Here is an 18,250-nt window from a genome sequence, read left to right on the forward strand (position 1 = left end):
CCGTAAATCCCGGGCTTGGCCCGTATAGTCGAATGTATACAAAGAAGGTACCCAGGGAGTAAACTCAGTTCCGAACGATTTTTTAAATTATTTTTTCACCAGTAAGCCGCATGAGACTTGTAGTTTTCAAAAATGATTTCATTTTTTATGAGACGCTGAATAAAAGGAGTTAAATCGCCGGCAAACGAAAACCCGCGATTTCCCGTAAATCCCGGGCTTGACCCGTATAGTCAAATGTATACAAAGAAAGTAAACTGGGAGTAAACTTATTTCCCGAACGATTTTTTAAATTAATTTTTTACCACTACAACGCATAAGACTTGTAGTTTTCAAAAACGATTTCGTTTTTCATGAGACGCTGAATAAAAGGAGTTTAATCGCCGGCAAACGAAAACCCGCGATTTTCCGTATATCACGGACTCGGCCCGTACAGTGAAAAGTATACAAAGAAAGTAAGCAGGGAGTAAACTCATTTCCCGAACGATTTTTTAAATTAATTTTTTACCACTAAAACGCATAAGATTTGTAGTTTTCAAAAACAATTTCATTTTTGATGAGACGCTGAATAAAAGGAGTTTAATCGCCGGCAAACGAAAACCCGCGATTTCCCGTATATCCCGGACTCGGGCCGTATAGTCGAATGTATACAAAGAAAGTACCCAGGGAGTAAACTCATTTCCCGAACGATTTTTTAAATTATTTTTTCACCACTAAAACGCATGAGACTTGTGGTTTTCAAAAATGATTTCATTTATGATGAGACGCTGAATAAAAGGAGTTTAATCTCCGGCAAACGAAAACCCGCGATTTCCCGTAAATCCCGGACCCGTCCCGTATAGTCAAAAGTATACAAAGAAAGTACGCAGGGAGTAAACTCATTTCCCGAACGATTCTTTAAATTATATTTTCACCACTAAAACGCATGACACTTGTGCTTTTCAAAAATGATTTCATTTTTAATGAGACGCTGAATAAAAGAAGTTTAATCGCCGGCAAACGAAAACCCGCGATTTCCCGTAAATCCCGGGCTTGACCCGTATAGTCGAATGTATACAAAGAAAGTACCCAGGGAGTAAACTCATTTCCCGAACGATTTTTTAAATTATTTTTTCACCACTAAGACGCATGAGACTTGTAGTTTTCAAAAATGATTTCATTTTTGATGAGACGCTGAATAAAAGGAGTTTAATCGCCGGCAAACGAAAACCCTCGATTTCACGTAAATCCCGGACTCGGCTCGTATCGTCAAAAGTATACAAAGAAAGTACCCAGGGAGTAAACTCATTTCCCGAAGGATTCTTTAAATGATTTTTCACCACTAAAACGCATGACACTTGTAGTTTTCAAAAATGATTTCGTTTTTGATGAGACGCTGAATAAAAGGAGTTTAATCGCCGGCAAACGAAAACCCGCAATTTCCCGTAAATCCTGGGCTTAGCCGTATAGTCGAATGTATACAAAGAAAATATCCAGGGAGAAAACTCATTTCCCGAACGATTTTTTAAATTATTTCTTCACCACTAAAACGCATGAGACTTGTAGTTTTCAAAAATGATTTCATTTTTGATGAGACGCTGAATAAAAGGAGTTTAATCGCCGGCAAACGAAAACCCGCGATTTGCCGTAAATCCCGGCTTGACCCGTATAGTCAAATGTATACAAAGAAAGTAAACTGGGAGTAAACTCATTTCCCGAACGATTTTTTAAATTAATTTTTTACCACTAAAACGCACAGGACTTGTAGTTTTCAAAAACGATTTCATTTTTGATGAGACGCTGAATAAAAGGAGTTTAATCGCCGGCAAACGAAAACCCGCGATTTCCCGTAAATCATGGGCTTGGCCGTATAGTCGAATGTATACAAAGAAAATATCCAGGGAGTAAACTCATTCCCCGAACGATTTTTTAAATTATTTCTTCACCACTAAAACGCATGAGGCTTGTAGTTTTCAAAAATGATTTCATTTTTGATGAGACGCTGAATAAAAGGAGTTTAATCGCCGGCAAACAAAAAACCCGCGATTTCCCGTAAATCCCGGGCTTGACCCGTATAGTCAAATGTATACAAAGAAAGTAAACTGGGAGTAAACTCATTTCCCGAACGATTTTTTAAATTATTTTTTCACCACTAAGACGCATGAGACTTGTAGTTTTCAAAAATGATTTCATTTTTTATGAGACGCTGAATAAAAGGAGTTAAATCGCCGGCAAACGAAAAACCGCGATTTCCCGTAAATCCCGGGCTTGACCCGTATAGTCAAATGTATACAAAGAAAGTAAACTGGGAGTAAACTTATTTCCCGAACGATTTTTTAAATTAATTTTTTACCACTAAAACGCATAAGACTTGTAGTTTTCAAAAACGATTTCATTTTTGATGAGACGCTGAATAAAAGGAGTTTAATCGCCGGCAAACGAAAACCCGCAATTTTCCGTATATCACGGACTCGGCCCGTACAGTGAAAAGTATACAAAGAAAGTAAGCAGGGAGTAAACTCATTTCCCAAACGATTCTTTAAATTATTTTTTCACCACTAAAACGCATGAGACTTGTAGTTTTCAAAAACGATTTTATTTTTGATGAGACGCTGAATAAAAGGAGTTTAATCGCCGGCAAACGAAACCCCGCAATTTCCCGTAAATCCCGGACTCGGCCCGTATAGTCAAAAGTATACAAAGAAAGTACCCAGGGAGTAAACTCATTTCCCGAACGATTCTTTAAATTATTTTTTCACCACTAAAACGCATGAGACTTGTAGTTTTCAAAAATGATTTCATTTTTGATGAGACGCTGAATAAAAGGAGTTTAATCGCCGGCAAACGAAAACCCGCGATTTCCCGTATATCCTGGAATCGGCTCGTATAGTCGAATGTATACAAAGAAAGTACCCAGGGAGTAAACTCATTTCCCGAACGATTTTTTAAATTATTTTTTCACCACTAAAACGCATGAGAGTTGTAGTTTTCAAAAATGATTTCATTTATGATGAAACGCTGAATAAAAGGAGTTTAATCTCCGGCAAACGAAAACCCGCGATTTCCCGTAAATCCCGGACCCGGCCCGTATAGTCAAAAGTATACAAAGAAAGTACGCAGGAATAAACTCATTTCCCGAACGATTCTTTAAATTATATTTTCACCACTAAAACGCATGACACTTGTGCTTTTCAAAAATGATTTCATTTTTAATGAGACGCTGAATAAAAGAAGTTTAATCGCCGGCAAACGAAAACCCGCGATTTCCCGTAAATCCCGGGCTTGACCCGTATAGTTGAATGTATACAAAGAAAGTACCCAGGGAGTAAACTCATTTCCCGAACGATTTTTTAAATTATTTTTTCACCACTAAGACACATGAGACTTGTAGTTTTTAAAAATGATTTCATTTTTGATGAGACGCTGAATAAAAGGAGTTTAATCGCCGGTAAACGAAAACCCGCGATTTCACGTAAATCCCGGACTCGGCTCGTATCGTCAAAAGTATACAAAGAAAGTACCCAGGGAGTAAACTCATTTCCCGAAGGATTCTTTAAATGATTTTTCACCACTAAAACGCATGAGACTTGTAGTTTTCAAAAATGATTTCGTTTTTGATGAGACGCTGAATAAAAGGAGTTTAATCGCCGGCAAACGAAAACCCGCGATTTCCCGTAAATCCTGGGCTTGGCCGTGTAGTCGAATGTATACAAAGAAAATATCCAGGGAGTAAACTCATTTCCCGAACGATTTTTTAAATTATTTCTTCACTACTAAAACGCATAAGACTTGTAGTTTTCAAAAATGATTTCATTTTTGATGAGACGCTGAATAAAAGGAGTTTAATCGCCGGCAAACGAAAACCCGCGATTTGCCGTAAATCCCGGGCTTGACCCGTATAGTCAAATGTATACAAAGAAAGTAAACTGGGAGTAAACTCATTTCCCGAACGATTTTTTAAATTAATTTTTTACCACCAAAACGCACAGGACTTGTAGTTTTCAAAAACGATTTCATTTTTGATGAGACGCTGAATAAAAGGAGTTTAATCGCCGGCAAACGAAAACCCGCGATTTCCCGTAAATCCTGGGCTTGGCCGTATAGTCGAATGTATACAAAGAAAATATCCAGGGAGTAAACTCATTTCCCGAACGATTTTTTAAATTATTTCTTCACCACTAAAACGCATGAGACTTGTACTTTTCAAAAATGATTTCATTTTTGATGAGACGCTGAATAAAAGGAGTTTAATCGCCGGCAAACGAAAACCCGCGATTTTCCGTAAATCCCGGCTTGACCCGTATAGTCAAATGTATACAAAGAAAGTAAACTGGGAGTAAACTCATTTCCCGAACGATTTTTTAAATTAATTTTTTACCACTAAAACGCACAGGTCTTGTAGTTTTCAAAAACGATTTCATTTTTGATGAGACGCTGAATAAAAGGAGTTTAATCGCCGGCAAACGAAAACCCGCAATTTCCCGTAAATCCCGGACTCGGCCCGTATAGTCAAAAGTATACAAAGAAAGTACCCAGGGAGTAAACTCATTTCCCGAACGATTCTTTAAATTATTTTTTCACCACTAAAACGCATGAGACTTGTACTTTTCAAAAATGATTTCATTTTTGATGAGATTCTGAATAAAAGGAGTTTAATCGCCGGATACGAAAACCCGCGATTTTCCGTAAATCCCAGACTCGGCCCGTATAGTCAAAAGTATACAAAGAAAGTACCCAGGGAGTAAACTCCTTTCCCGAACGATTCTTTAAATTATTTTTCACCACTAAAACGCATGAGACTTGTAGTTTTCAAAGATGATTTCGTTATTGATGAGACGCTGAATAAAAGGAGTTCAATCGCCGGAAAACGAAAACCCGCGATTTCCCGTAAGTCCTTGGCTTGGCCGTATAGTCGAATGTATACAAAGAAAATACCCAGGGAGTACACTCATTACCCGAACGATTTTTTAAATTATTTCTTCACCACTAAGACGCATGAGACTTGTAGTTTTTAAAAATGATTTCATTTTTGATGAGACGCTGAATAAAAGGAGTTTAATCGCCGGCAAACGAAAACTTGCGATTTGCCGTAAATCCCGGGCTTGACCCGTATAGTCGAATGTATACAAAGAAAGTAAACTTGGAGTAAACTCAATTCCCGAACGATTTTTTAAATTATTTTTTCTCCACTAAAACGCATGAGACTTGTAGTTTTCAAAAATGATTTCATTTTTGATGAGACGCTGAATAAAAGGAGTTTAATCTCTGGCAAACGAAAACCCGCGATTTGCCGTAAATTCCGGGCTTGACCCGTATAGTCAAATGTATACAAAGAAAGTAAACTGGGAGTAAACTCATTTCCGGAACGATTTTTTAAAATATTTCTTCACCACTAAAACGCATGAGACTTGTAGATTTCAAAAATGATTTCATTTTTGATGAGACGCTGAATAAAAGGAGTTTAATCGCCGGCAAACGAAAACCCGCAATTTGCCGTAAATCTAGGACTCGGCCCGTATAGTCAAAAGTATACAAAGAAAGTAAACTGGGAGTAAACTCATTTCCGGAACGATTTTTTAAATTATTTCTTTCGCATGAGACTTCTGGTTTTCAAAAATGATTTCATTTTTGATCAGACGCTGAATAAAAGGAGTTTAAACGCCGGCAAACGAAAACCCGCAATGTGCCGTAAATCGCGGACTCGGCCCGTATAATCAAAAGTATACAAAGAAGGTACCCAGGGAGTAAACTCATTTCCCGAAGGATTCTTTAAATTATTTTTCACCACTAAAACGCATGAGACTTGTAGTTTTCAAAGATGATTTCGTTATTGATGAGACGCTGAATAAAAGGAGTTCAATCGCCGGAAAACGAAAACCCGCGATTTCCCGTAAGTCCTTGGCTTGGCCGTATAGTCGAATGTATACAAAGAAAATACCCAGGGAGTACACTCATTACCCGAACGATTTTTTAAATTATTTCTTCACCACTAAAACGCATGAGACTTGTAGTTTTTAAAAATGATTTCATTTTTGATGAGACGCTGAATAAAAGGAGTTTAATCGCCGGCAAACGAAAACTTGCGATTTGCCGTAAATCCCGGGCTTGACCCGTATAGTCGAATGTATACAAAGAAAGTAAACTTGGAGTAAACTCAATTCCCGAACGATTTTTTAAATTATTTTTTCTCCACTAAAACGCATGAGACTTGTAGTTTTCAAAAATGATTTCATTTTTGATGAGACGCTGAATAAAAGGAGTTTAATCTCTGGCAAACGAAAACCCGCGATTTGCCGTAAATTCCGGGCTTGACCCGTATAGTCAAATGTATACAAAGAAAGTAAACTGGGAGTAAACTCATTTCCGGAACGATTTTTTAAAATATTTCTTCACCACTAAAACGCATGAGACTTGTAGTTTTCAAAGATGATTTCGTTATTGATGAGACGCTGAATAAAAGGAGTTCAATCGCCGGAAAACGAAAACCCGCGATTTCCCGTAAGTCCTTGGCTTGGCCGTATAGTCGAATGTATACAAAGAAAATACCCAGGGAGTACACTCATTACCCGAACGATTTTTTAAATTATTTCTTCACCACTAAAACGCATGAGACTTGTAGTTTTTAAAAATGATTTCATTTTTGATGAGACGCTGAATAAAAGGAGTTTAATCGCCGGCAAACAAAAACTTGCGATTTGCCGTAAATCCCGGGCTTGACCCGTATAGTCGAATGTATACAAAGAAAGTAAACTTGGAGTAAACTCAATTCCCGAACGATTTTTTAAATTATTTTTTCTCCACTAAAACGCATGAGACTTGTAGTTTTCAAAAATGATTTCATTTTTGATGAGACGCTGAATAAAAGGAGTTTAATCTCTGGCAAACGAAAACCCGCGATTTGCCGTAAATTCCGGGCTTGACCCGTATAGTCAAATGTATACAAAGAAAGTAAACTGGGAGTAAACTCATTTCCGGAACGATTTTTTAAAATATTTCTTCACCACTAAAACGCATGAGACTTGTAGTTTTCAAAAATGATTTCATTTTTGATGAGACGCTGAATAAAAGGAGTTTAATCGCCGGCAAACGAAAACCCGCAATTTGCCGTAAATCTAGGACTCGGCCCGTATAGTCAAAAGTATACAAAGAAAGTAAACTGGGAGTAAACTCATTTCCGGAACGATTTTTTAAATTATTTCTTCACCACTAAAACGCATGAGACTTGTAGTTTTCAAAAATGATTTCATTTTTGATCAGACGCTGAATAAAAGGAGTTTAAACGCCGGCAAACGAAAACCCGCAATGTGCCGTAAATCGCGGACTCGGCCCGTATAATCAAAAGTATACAAAGAAGGTACCCAGGGAGTAAACTCATTTCCCGAAGGATTCTTTAAATTATTTTTCACCACTAAAACGCATGAGACTTGTAGTTTTCAAAGATGATTTCGTTATTGATGAGACGCTGAATAAAAGGAGTTCAATCGCCGGAAAACGAAAACCCGCGATTTCCCGTAAGTCCTTGGCTTGGCCGTATAGTCGAATGTATACAAAGAAAATACCCAGGGAGTACACTCATTACCCGAACGATTTTTTAAATTATTTCTTCACCACTAAAACGCATGAGACTTGTAGTTTTTAAAAACGATTTCATTTTTGATGAGACGCTGAATAAAAGGAGTTTAATCGCCGGCAAACGAAAACTTGCGATTTGCCGTAAATCCCGGGCTTGACCCGTATAGTCGAATGTATACAAAGAAAGTAAACTTGGAGTAAACTCAATTCCCGAACGATTTTTTAAATTATTTTTTCTCCACTAAAACGCATGAGACTTGTAGTTTTCAAAAATGATTTCATTTTTGATGAGACGCTGAATAAAAGGAGTTTAATCTCTGGCAAACGAAAACCCGCGATTTGCCGTAAATTCCGGGCTTGACCCGTATAGTCAAATGTATACAAAGAAAGTAAACTGGAAGTAAACTCATTTCCGAAACGATTTTTTAAAATATTTCTTCACCACTAAAACGCATGAGACTTGTAGTTTTCAAAAATGATTTCATTTTTGATGAGACGCTGAATAAAAGGAGTTTAATCGCCGGCAAACGAAAACCCGCAATTTGCCGTAAATCTAGGACTCGGCCCGTATAGTCAAAAGTATACAAAGAAAGTAAACTGGGAGTAAACTCATTTCCGGAACGATTTTTTAAATTATTTCTTCACCACTAAAACGCATGAGACTTGTAGTTTTCAAAAATGATTTCATTTTTGATCAGACGCTGAATAAAAGGAGTTTAAACGCCGGCAAACGAAAACCCGCAATGTGCCGTAAATCGCGGACTCGGCCCGTATAATCAAAAGTATACAAAGAAGGTACCCAGGGAGTAAACTCATTTCCCGAAGGATTCTTTAAATTATTTTTCACCACTAAAACGCATGAGACTTGTAGTTTTCAAAAAAGATTTCATTTTTGATGAGACGCTGAGTAAAAGGAGTTTAATCGCCGGCAAACGAAAACCCGCGATTTCCCGTAAATCCCGGGCTTGGCCGTATAGTCGAATGTATACAAAGAAAATACCCAGGGAGTAAACTCATTTCCCGAACGATTTTTTAAATTATTTCTTAACCACTAAAACGCATGAGACTTGTAGTTTTCAAAAATGATTTCATTTTTGATGAGACGCTGAATAAAAGGAGTTTAATCGCCGGCAAACGAAAACCCACAATTTCCCGTAAATCCCGGACTCGGCCCGTATAGTCAAAAGTATACAAAGAAGGTACCCAGGGAGTAAACTCATTTCCTGAACGATTCTTTAAATTATTTTTTCACCACCAAAACGCATTAGACTTGTAGTTTTCAAAAATGATTTCATTTTTGATGAGACGCTGAATAAAAGGAGTTTAATCGCCGGCAAACGAAAACCCGCGATTTCCCGTATATCCTGGAATCGGCCCGCATAGTCAAATGTATACAAAGAAAGTAAACTGGGAGTAAACTCATTTCCCGAACGATTTTTTAAATTAATTTTTTACCACTAAAACGCATGAGACTTGTAGTTTTTAAAAATGATTTCATTTTTGATGAGACGCTGAATAAAAGGAGTTTAATCGCCGGCAAACGAAAACCCGCAATTTGCCGTAAATCCCGGACTCGGCCCGTATAGTCAAAAGTATACAAAGAAGGTACCCAGGGAGTAAACTCATTTCCCGCAGGATTCTTTAAATTATTTTTCACCACTAAAACGCATGAGACTTGTAGTTTTCAAAAATGATTTCGTTTTTGATGAGACGCTGAATAAAAGGAGTTTAATCGCCGGCAAACGAAACCCGCGATTTCCCGTAAATCTCGGGCTTGGCCGTATAGTCGAATGTATACAAAGAAAATACCCAGGGAGTAAACTCATTTCTCGAACGATTTTTTAAATTAATTTTTTACCACTAAAACGCATGAGACTTGTAGTTTTCAAAAATGATTTCGTTTTTGATGAGACGCTGAATAAAAGGAGCTTAATCGCCGGCAAACGAAAACCAGCGATTTCCCGTAAATCCCGGGCTTGGCCGTATAGTCGAATGTATACAAAGAAAGTAAACTGGGAGTAAACTCATTTCCCGAACAATTTTTTAAATTATTTTTTCACCACTAAAACGCATGAGACTTGTAGTTTTCAAAAATGATTTCATTTTTGATGAGACGCTGAATAAAAGGAGTTTAATCGCCGGCAAACGAAAACCCGCAATTTCCCGTAAATCCCGGACTCGGCCCGTATAGTCAAAAGTATACAAAGAAGGTACCCAGGGAGTAAACTCATTTCCCGAACGATTCTTTAAATTATTTTTTCACCACTAAAACGCATGAGACTTGTAGTTTTCAAGAATGATTTCATTTTTGATGAGACGCTTTTAAAAATGATTTCATTTTTGATGGGACGCTGAATAAAAGGAGTTTAATCGCCGGCAAACGAAAACCCGCGATTTCCCGTATATCCTGGAATCGGCCCGTATAGTCAAATGTATACAAAAGAAGTAAACTGGGAGTAAACTCATTTCCCGAACGATTTTTTAAAGTAATTTTTTACCACTAAAACGCATGTGGCTTGTAGTTTTTAAAAACGATTTCATCCTTGATGAGACGCTGAATAAAAGGAGTTTAATCTCCGGCAAACGAAAAACCGCGATTTCCCGTAAATCCCGGACTCGGCCCGTATAGTCAAAAGTATACAAAGAAGGTACCCAGGGAGTAAACTCATTTCCCGAAGGATTCTGTAAATTATTTTTCACCACTAAAACGCATGAGACTTGTAGTTTTCAAAAATGATTTCATTTTTGATGAGACGCTGAGTAAAAGGAGTTTAATCGCCGGCAAACGAAAACTAGCGATTTCCCGTAAATCCCGGGCTTGGCCGTATAGTCGAATGTATACAAAGAAAATACCCAGGGAGTAAACTCATTTCCCGAAGGATTCTGTAAATTATTTTTCACCACTAAAACGCATGAGACTTGTAGTTTTCAAAAATGATTTCATTTTTGATGAGACGCTGAATAAAAGGAGTTTAATCGCCGGCAAACGAAAACCCACAATTTCCCGTAAATCCCGGACTCGGCCCGTATAGTAAAAAGTATACAAAGAAGGTACCCAGGGAGTAAACTCATTTCCTGAACGATTCTTTAAATTATTTTTTCACCACCAAAACGCATTAGACTTGTAGTTTTCAAAAATGATTTCATTTTTGATGAGACGCTGAATAAAAGGAGTTTAATCGCCGGCAAACGAAAACCCGCGATTTCCCGTATATCCTGGAATCGGCCCGCATAGTCAAATGTATACAAAGAAAGTAAACTGGGAGTAAACTCATTTCCCGAACGATTTTTTAAATTAATTTTTTACCACTAAAACGCATGAGACTTGTAGTTTTTAAAAATGATTTCATTTTTGATGAGACGCTGAATAAAAGGAGTTTAATCGCCGGCAAACGAAAACCCGCAATTTGCCGTAAATCCCGGACTCGGCCCGTATAGTCAAAAGTATACAAAGAAGGTACCCAGGGAGTAAACTCATTTCCTGAACGATTCTTTAAATTATTTTTTCACCACTAAAACGCATGAGACTTGTAGTTTTCAAAAATGATTTCGTTTTTGATGAGACGCTGAATAAAAGGAGTTTAATCGCCGGCAAACGAAAACCCGCGATTTCCCGTAAATCCCGGGCTTGGCCGTATAGTCGAATGTATACAAAGAAAATACCCAGGGAGTAAACTCATTTCCCGAACGATTTTTTAAATTAATTTTTTACCACTAAAACGCACGAGACTTGTAGTTTTCAAAAATGATTTCGTTTTTGATGAGACGCTGAATAAAAGGAGCTTAATCGCCGGCAAACGAAAACCCGCGATTTCCCGTAAATCCCGGGCTTGGCCGTATAGTCGAATGTATACAAAGAAAGTAAACTGGAAGAAAACTCATTTCCCGAACGATTTTTTAAATTAATTTTTTACCACTAAAACGCATGAGACTTGTAGTTTTTAAAAATGATTTCATTTTTGATGAGACGCTGAATAAAAGGAGTTTAATCGCCGGCAAACGAAAACCCACAATTTCCCGTAAATCCCGGACTCGGCCCGTATAGTCAAAAGTATACAAAGAAGGTACCCAGGGAGTAAACTCATTTCCTGAACGATTCTTTAAATCATTTTTTCACCACTAAAACGCATGAGACTTGTAGTTTTCAAAAATGATTTCATTTTTGATGAGACGCTGAATAAAGGGAGTTTAATCGCCGGCAAACGAAAACCCGGGAGTTCCCGTAAATCCCGGGATTGACCCGTATAGTTGAATGTATACAAAGAAAGTAAACTGGGAGAAAACTCATTTCCCGAACGATTTTTTAAATTAATTTTTTACCACTAAAACGCATGAGACTTGTAGTTTTTAAAAATGATTTCATTTTTGATGAGGCGCTGAATAAAAGGAGTTTAATCGCCGGCAAACGAAAACCAACAATTTCCCTTAAATCCCGGACTCGGCCCGTATAGTCAAAAGTATACAAAGAAGGTACCCAGGGAGTAAACTCATTTCCTGAACGATTCTTTAAATTATTTTTTCACCACTAAAACGCATGAGACTTGTAGTTTTTAAAAACGATTTCATTCTTGATGAGACGCTGAATAAAAGGAGTTTAATCTCCGGCAAACGAAAACCCGCGATTTCCCGTAAATCCCGGACTCGACCGTCTGGTCAAAAGTATACAAAGAAAGTACCCAGGGAGTAAACTCATTTCCCGAAGGATTCTTTAAATTATTTTTCACCATTAAAACGCATGAGACTTGTAGTTTTCAAAAATGATTTCATTTTTGATGCGACGCTGAATAAAGGAGTTTAATCGCCGGCAAACGAAAACCCGGGAGTTCCCGTAAATCCCGGGATTGACCCGTATAGTTGAATGTATACAAAGAAAGTACCCAGGGAGTAAACTCATTTCCCGAACGATTCTTTAAATTATTTTTTCACCACTAAAACGCATGAGACTTTTAGTTTTTAAAAACGATTTCATCCTTGATGAGACGCTGAATAAAAAAGTTTAATCTCCGTTAAACGAAAACCCGCGATTTCCCGTAAATACCGGACTCGGCCGTATAGTCAAAAGTATACAAAGAAAGTACCCAGGGGGTAAACACATTTCCCGAAGGATTCTTTAAATTATTTTTCACCACTAAAACGCATGAGACTTGTAGTTTTTAAAAACGATTTCATCCTTGATGAGACGCTGAATAAAAAAGTTTAATCTCCGTTAAACGAAAACCCGCGATTTCCCGTAAATACCGGACTCGGCCGTATAGTCAAAAGTATACAAAGAAAGTACCCAGGGGGTAAACACATTTCCCGAAGGATTCTTTAAATTATTTTTCACCACTAAAACGCATGAGACTTGTAGTTTTCAAAAATGATTTCGTTTTTGATGAGACGCTGAATAAAAGGAGTTTAATCGCCGGCAAACGAAAACCCGCGATTTCCCGTAAATCCCGGGCTTGGCCGTATAGTCGAATGTATACAAAGAAAATACCCAGGGAGTAAACTCATTTCCCGAACAATTTTTTAAATTATTTTTTCACCACTAAAACGCATGAGACTTGTAGTTTTCAAAAATGATTTCATTTTTGATGAGACGCTGAATAAAAGGAGTTTAATCGCCGGCAAACGAAAACACGCAATTTCCCGTAAATCCCGGACTCGGCCCGTATAGTCAAAAGTATACAAAGAAATTACCCAGGGAGTAAACTCATTTCCCGAACAATTCTTTAAATTATTTTTTCACCCCTAAAACGCATGAGACTTGTAGTTTTCAAAAATGATTTCATTTTTGATGAGACGCTGAATAAAAGGAGTTTAATCGCCGGCAAACGAAAACCCGGGAGTTCCCGTAAATCCCGGGATTGACCCGTATAGTTGAATGTATACAAAGAAAGTAAACTGGGAGAAAACTCATTTCCCGAACGATTTTTTAAATTAATTTTTTACCACTAAAACGCATAAGACTTGTAGTTTTCAAAAACGATTTCATTTTTGATGAGACGCTGAATAAAAGGAGTTTAATCGCCGGCAAACGAAACCCCGCAATTTCCCGTAAATCCCGGACTCGGCCCGTATAGTCAAAAGTGTACAAAGAAAGTACCCAGGGAGTAAACTCATTTCCCGAACGATTCTTTAAATTATTTTTTCACCACTAAAACGCATAAGACTTGTAGTTTTCAAAAACGATTTCATTTTTGATGAGACGCTGAATAAAAGGAGTTTAATCGCCGGCAAACGAAACCCCGCAATTTCCCGTAAATCCCGGACTCGGCCCGTATAGTCAAAAGTGTACAAAGAAAGTACCCAGGGAGTAAACTCATTTCCCGAACGATTCTTTAAATTATTTTTTCACCACTAAAACGCATGAGACTTGTAGTTTTCAAAAATGATTTCATTTTTGATGAGACGCTGAATAAAAGGAGTTTAATCGCCGGCAAACGAAAACCCGCGATTTCCCGTATATCCTGGAATCGGCACGCATAGTCAAATGTATACAAAGAAAGTAAACTGGGAGTAAACTCATTTCCCGAACGATTTTTTAAATTAATTTTTACCACTAAAACGCATAAGACTTGTAGTTTTTAAAAATGATTTCATTTTTGATGAGACGCTGAATAAAAGGAGTTTAATCGCCGGCAAACGAAAACCCGCAATTTGCCGTAAATCCCGGACTCGGCCCGTATAGTCAAAAGTATACAAAGAAGGTACCCAGGGAGTAAACTCATTTCCCGCAGGATTCTTTAAATTATTTTTCACCACTAAAACGCATGAGACTTGTAGTTTTCAAAAATGATTTCGTTTTTGATGAGACGCTGAATAAAAGGAGTTTAATCGCCGGCAAACGAAACCCGCGATTTCCAGTAAATCTCCGGCTTGGCCGTATAGTCGAATGTATACAAAGAAAGTAAACTGGGAGAAAACTCATTTCCCGAACGATTTTTTAAATTAATTTTTTACCACTAAAACGCATGAGACTTGTAGTTTTTAAAAATGATTTCATTTTTGATGAGACGCTGAATAAAAGGAGTTTAATCGCCGGCAAACGAAAACCCACAATTTCCCGTAAATCCCGGACTCGGCCCGTATAGTCAAAAGTATACAAAGAAGGTACCCAGGGAGTAAACTCATTTCCTGAACGATTCTTTAAATCATTTTTTCACCACTAAAACGCATGAGACTTGTAGTTTTCAAAAATGATTTCATTTTTGATGAGACGCTGAATAAAGGGAGTTTAATCGCCGGCAAACGAAAACCCGGGAGTTCCCGTAAATCCCGGGATTGACCCGTATAGTTGAATGTATACAAAGAAAGTAAACTGGGAGAAAACTCATTTCCCGAACGATTTTTTAAATTAATTTTTTACCACTAAAACGCATGAGACTTGTAGTTTTTAAAAATGATTTCATTTTTGATGAGACGCTGAATAAAAGGAGTTTAATCGCCGGCAAACGAAAACCAACAATTTCCCGTAAATCCCGGACTCGGCCCGTATAGTCAAAAGTATACAAAGAAGGTACCCAGGGAGTAAACTCATTTCCTGAACGATTCTTTAAATTATTTTTTCACCACTAAAACGCATGAGACTTGTAGTTTTCAAAAATGATTTCGTTTTTGATGAGACGCTGAATAAAAGGAGTTTAATCGCCGGCAAACGGAAACCGCGATTTCCCGTAAATCCCGGGCTTGGCCGTATAGTCGAATGTATACAAAGAAAATACCCAGGGAGTAAACTCATTTCCCGAACGATTTTTTAAATTAATTTTTTACCACTAAAACGCACGAGACTTGTAGTTTTCAAAAATGATTTCGTTTTTGATGAGACGCTGAATAAAAGGAGCTTAATCGCCGGCAAACGAAAACCCGCGATTTCCCGTAAATCCCGGACTCGGCCCGTATAGTCAAAAGTATACAAAGAAGGTACCCAGGGAGTAAACTCATTTCCTGAACGATTCTTTAAATTATTTTTTCACCACTAAAACGCATGAGACTTGTAGTTTTCAAAAATGATTTCGTTTTTGATGAGACGCTGAATAAAAGGAGTTTAATCGCCGGCAAACGAAAACCCGCGATTTCCCGTAAATCCCGGGCTTGGCCGTATAGTCGAATGTATACAAAGAAAATACCCAGGGAGTAAACTCATTTCCCGAACGATTTTTTAAATTAATTTTTTACCACTAAAACGCACGAGACTTGTAGTTTTCAAAAATGATTTCGTTTTTGATGAGACGCTGAATAAAAGGAGCTTAATCGCCGGCAAACGAAAACCCGCGATTTCCCGTAAATCCCGGGCTTGGCCGTATAGTCGAATGTATACAAAGAAAGTAAACTGGGAGAAAACTCATTTCCCGAACGATTTTTTAAATTAATTTTTTACCACTAAAACGCATGAGACTTGTAGTTTTTAAAAATGGTTTCATTTTTGATGAGACGCTGAATAAAAGGAGTTTAATCGCCGGCAAACGAAAACCCACAATTTCCCGTAAATCCCGGACTCGGCCCGTATAGTCAAAAGTATACAAAGAAGGTACCCAGGGAGTAAACTCATTTCCTGAACGATTCTTTAAATCATTTTTTCACCACTAAAACGCATGAGACTTGTAGTTTTCAAAAATGATTTCATTTTTGATGAGACGCTGAATAAAGGGAGTTTAATCGCCGGCAAACGAAAACCCGGGAGTTCCCGTAAATCCCGGGATTGACCCGTATAGTTGAATGTATACAAAGAAGGTAAACTGGGAGAAAACTCATTTCCCGAGCGATTTTTTAAATTAATTTTTTACCACTAAAACGCATGAGACTTGTAGTTTTTAAAAATGATTTCATTTTTGATGAGACGCTGAATAAAAGGAGTTTAATCTCCGGCAAACGAAAACCCGCGATTTCCCGTAAATCCCGGACTCGACCGTCTGGTCAAAAGTATACAAAGAAAGTACCCAGGGAGTAAACTCATTTCCCGAAGGATTCTTTAAATTATTTTTCACCATTAAAACGCATGAGACTTGTAGTTTTCAAAAATGATTTCATTTTTGATGCGACGCTGAATAAAGGAGTTTAATCGCCGGCAAACGAAAACCCGCATTTTCCCGTAAATCCCGGACTCGGCCCGTATAGTCAAAAGTATACAAAGAAGGTACCCAGGGAGTAAACTCATTTCCCGAACGATTCTTTAAATTATTTTTTCACCACTAAAACGCATGAGACTTGTAGTTTTTAAAAACGATTTCATCCTTGATGAGACGCTGAATAAAAAAGTTTAATCTCCGTTAAACGAAAACCCGCGATTTCCCGTAAATACCGGACTCGGCCGTATAGTCAAAAGTATACAAAGAAAGTGCCCAGGGGGTAAACACATTTCCCGAAGGATTCTTTAAATTATTTTTCACCACTAAAACGCATGAGACTTGTAGTTTTCAAAAATGATTTCATTTTTGATGAGACGCTGAATAAAAGGAGTTTAATCGCCGGCAAACGAAAACCCGCGATTTCCCGTATATCCTGGAATCGGCCCGTATAGTCGAATGTATACAAAGAAAGTACCCAGGGAGTAAACTCATTTCCCGAACGATTTTTTAAATTATTTTTTCACCACTAAAACGCATGAGAGTTGTAGTTTTCAAAAATGATTTCATTTATGATGAGACGCTGAATAAAAGGAGTTTAATCTCCGGCAAACGAAAACCCGCGATTTCCCGTAAATCCCGGACCCGGCCCGTATAGTCAAAAGTATACAAAGAAAGTACGCAGGAATAAACTCATTTCCCGAACGATTCTTTAAATTATATTTTCACCACTAAAACGCATGACACTTGTGCTTTTCAAAAATGATTTCATTTTTAATGAGACGCTGAATAAAAGAAGTTTAATCGCCGGCAAACGAAAACCCGCGATTTCCCGTAAATCCCGGGCTTGACCCGTATAGTCGAATGTATACAAAGAAAGTACCCAGGGAGTAAACTCATTTACCGAACGATTTTTTAAATTATTTTTTCACCACTAAGACGCATGAGACTTGTAGTTTTCAAAAATGATTTCATTTTTGATGAGACGCTGATTAAAAGGAGTTTAATCGCCGGTAAACGAAAACCCGCGATTTCACGTAAATCCCGGACTCGGCTCGTATCGTCAAAAGTATACAAAGAAAGTACCCAGGGAGTAAACTCATTTCCCGAAGGATTCTTTAAATGCTTTTTTACCACTAAAACGCATGAGACTTGTAGTTTTTAAAAATGATTTCATTTTTGATGAGACGCTGAATAAAAGGAGTTTAATCGCCGGCAAACGAAAACCCACAATTTCCCGTAAATCCCGGACTCGGCCCGTATAGTCAAAAGTATACAAAGAAGGTACCCAGGGAGTAAACTCATTTCCTGAACGATTCTTTAAATCATTTTTTCACCACTAAAACGCATGAGACTTGTAGTTTTCAAAAATGATTTCATTTTTGATGAGACGCTGAATAAAGGGAGTTTAATCGCCGGCAAACGAAAACCCGGGAGTTCCCGTAAATCCCGGGATTGACCCGTATAGTTGAATGTATACAAAGAAAGTAAACTGGGAGAAAACTCATTTCCCGAACGATTTTTTAAATTAATTTTTTACCACTAAAACGCATGAGACTTGTAGTTTTTAAAAATGATTTCATTTTTGATGAGACGCTGAATAAAAGGAGTTTAATCGCCGGCAAACGAAAACCAACAATTTCCCGTAAATCCCG

This window comes from Hydractinia symbiolongicarpus, chromosome 7 (genome assembly GCF_029227915.1).
Source record: "Hydractinia symbiolongicarpus strain clone_291-10 chromosome 7, HSymV2.1, whole genome shotgun sequence".
In the NCBI taxonomy this organism is placed as follows: domain Eukaryota; kingdom Metazoa; phylum Cnidaria; class Hydrozoa; order Anthoathecata; family Hydractiniidae; genus Hydractinia; species Hydractinia symbiolongicarpus.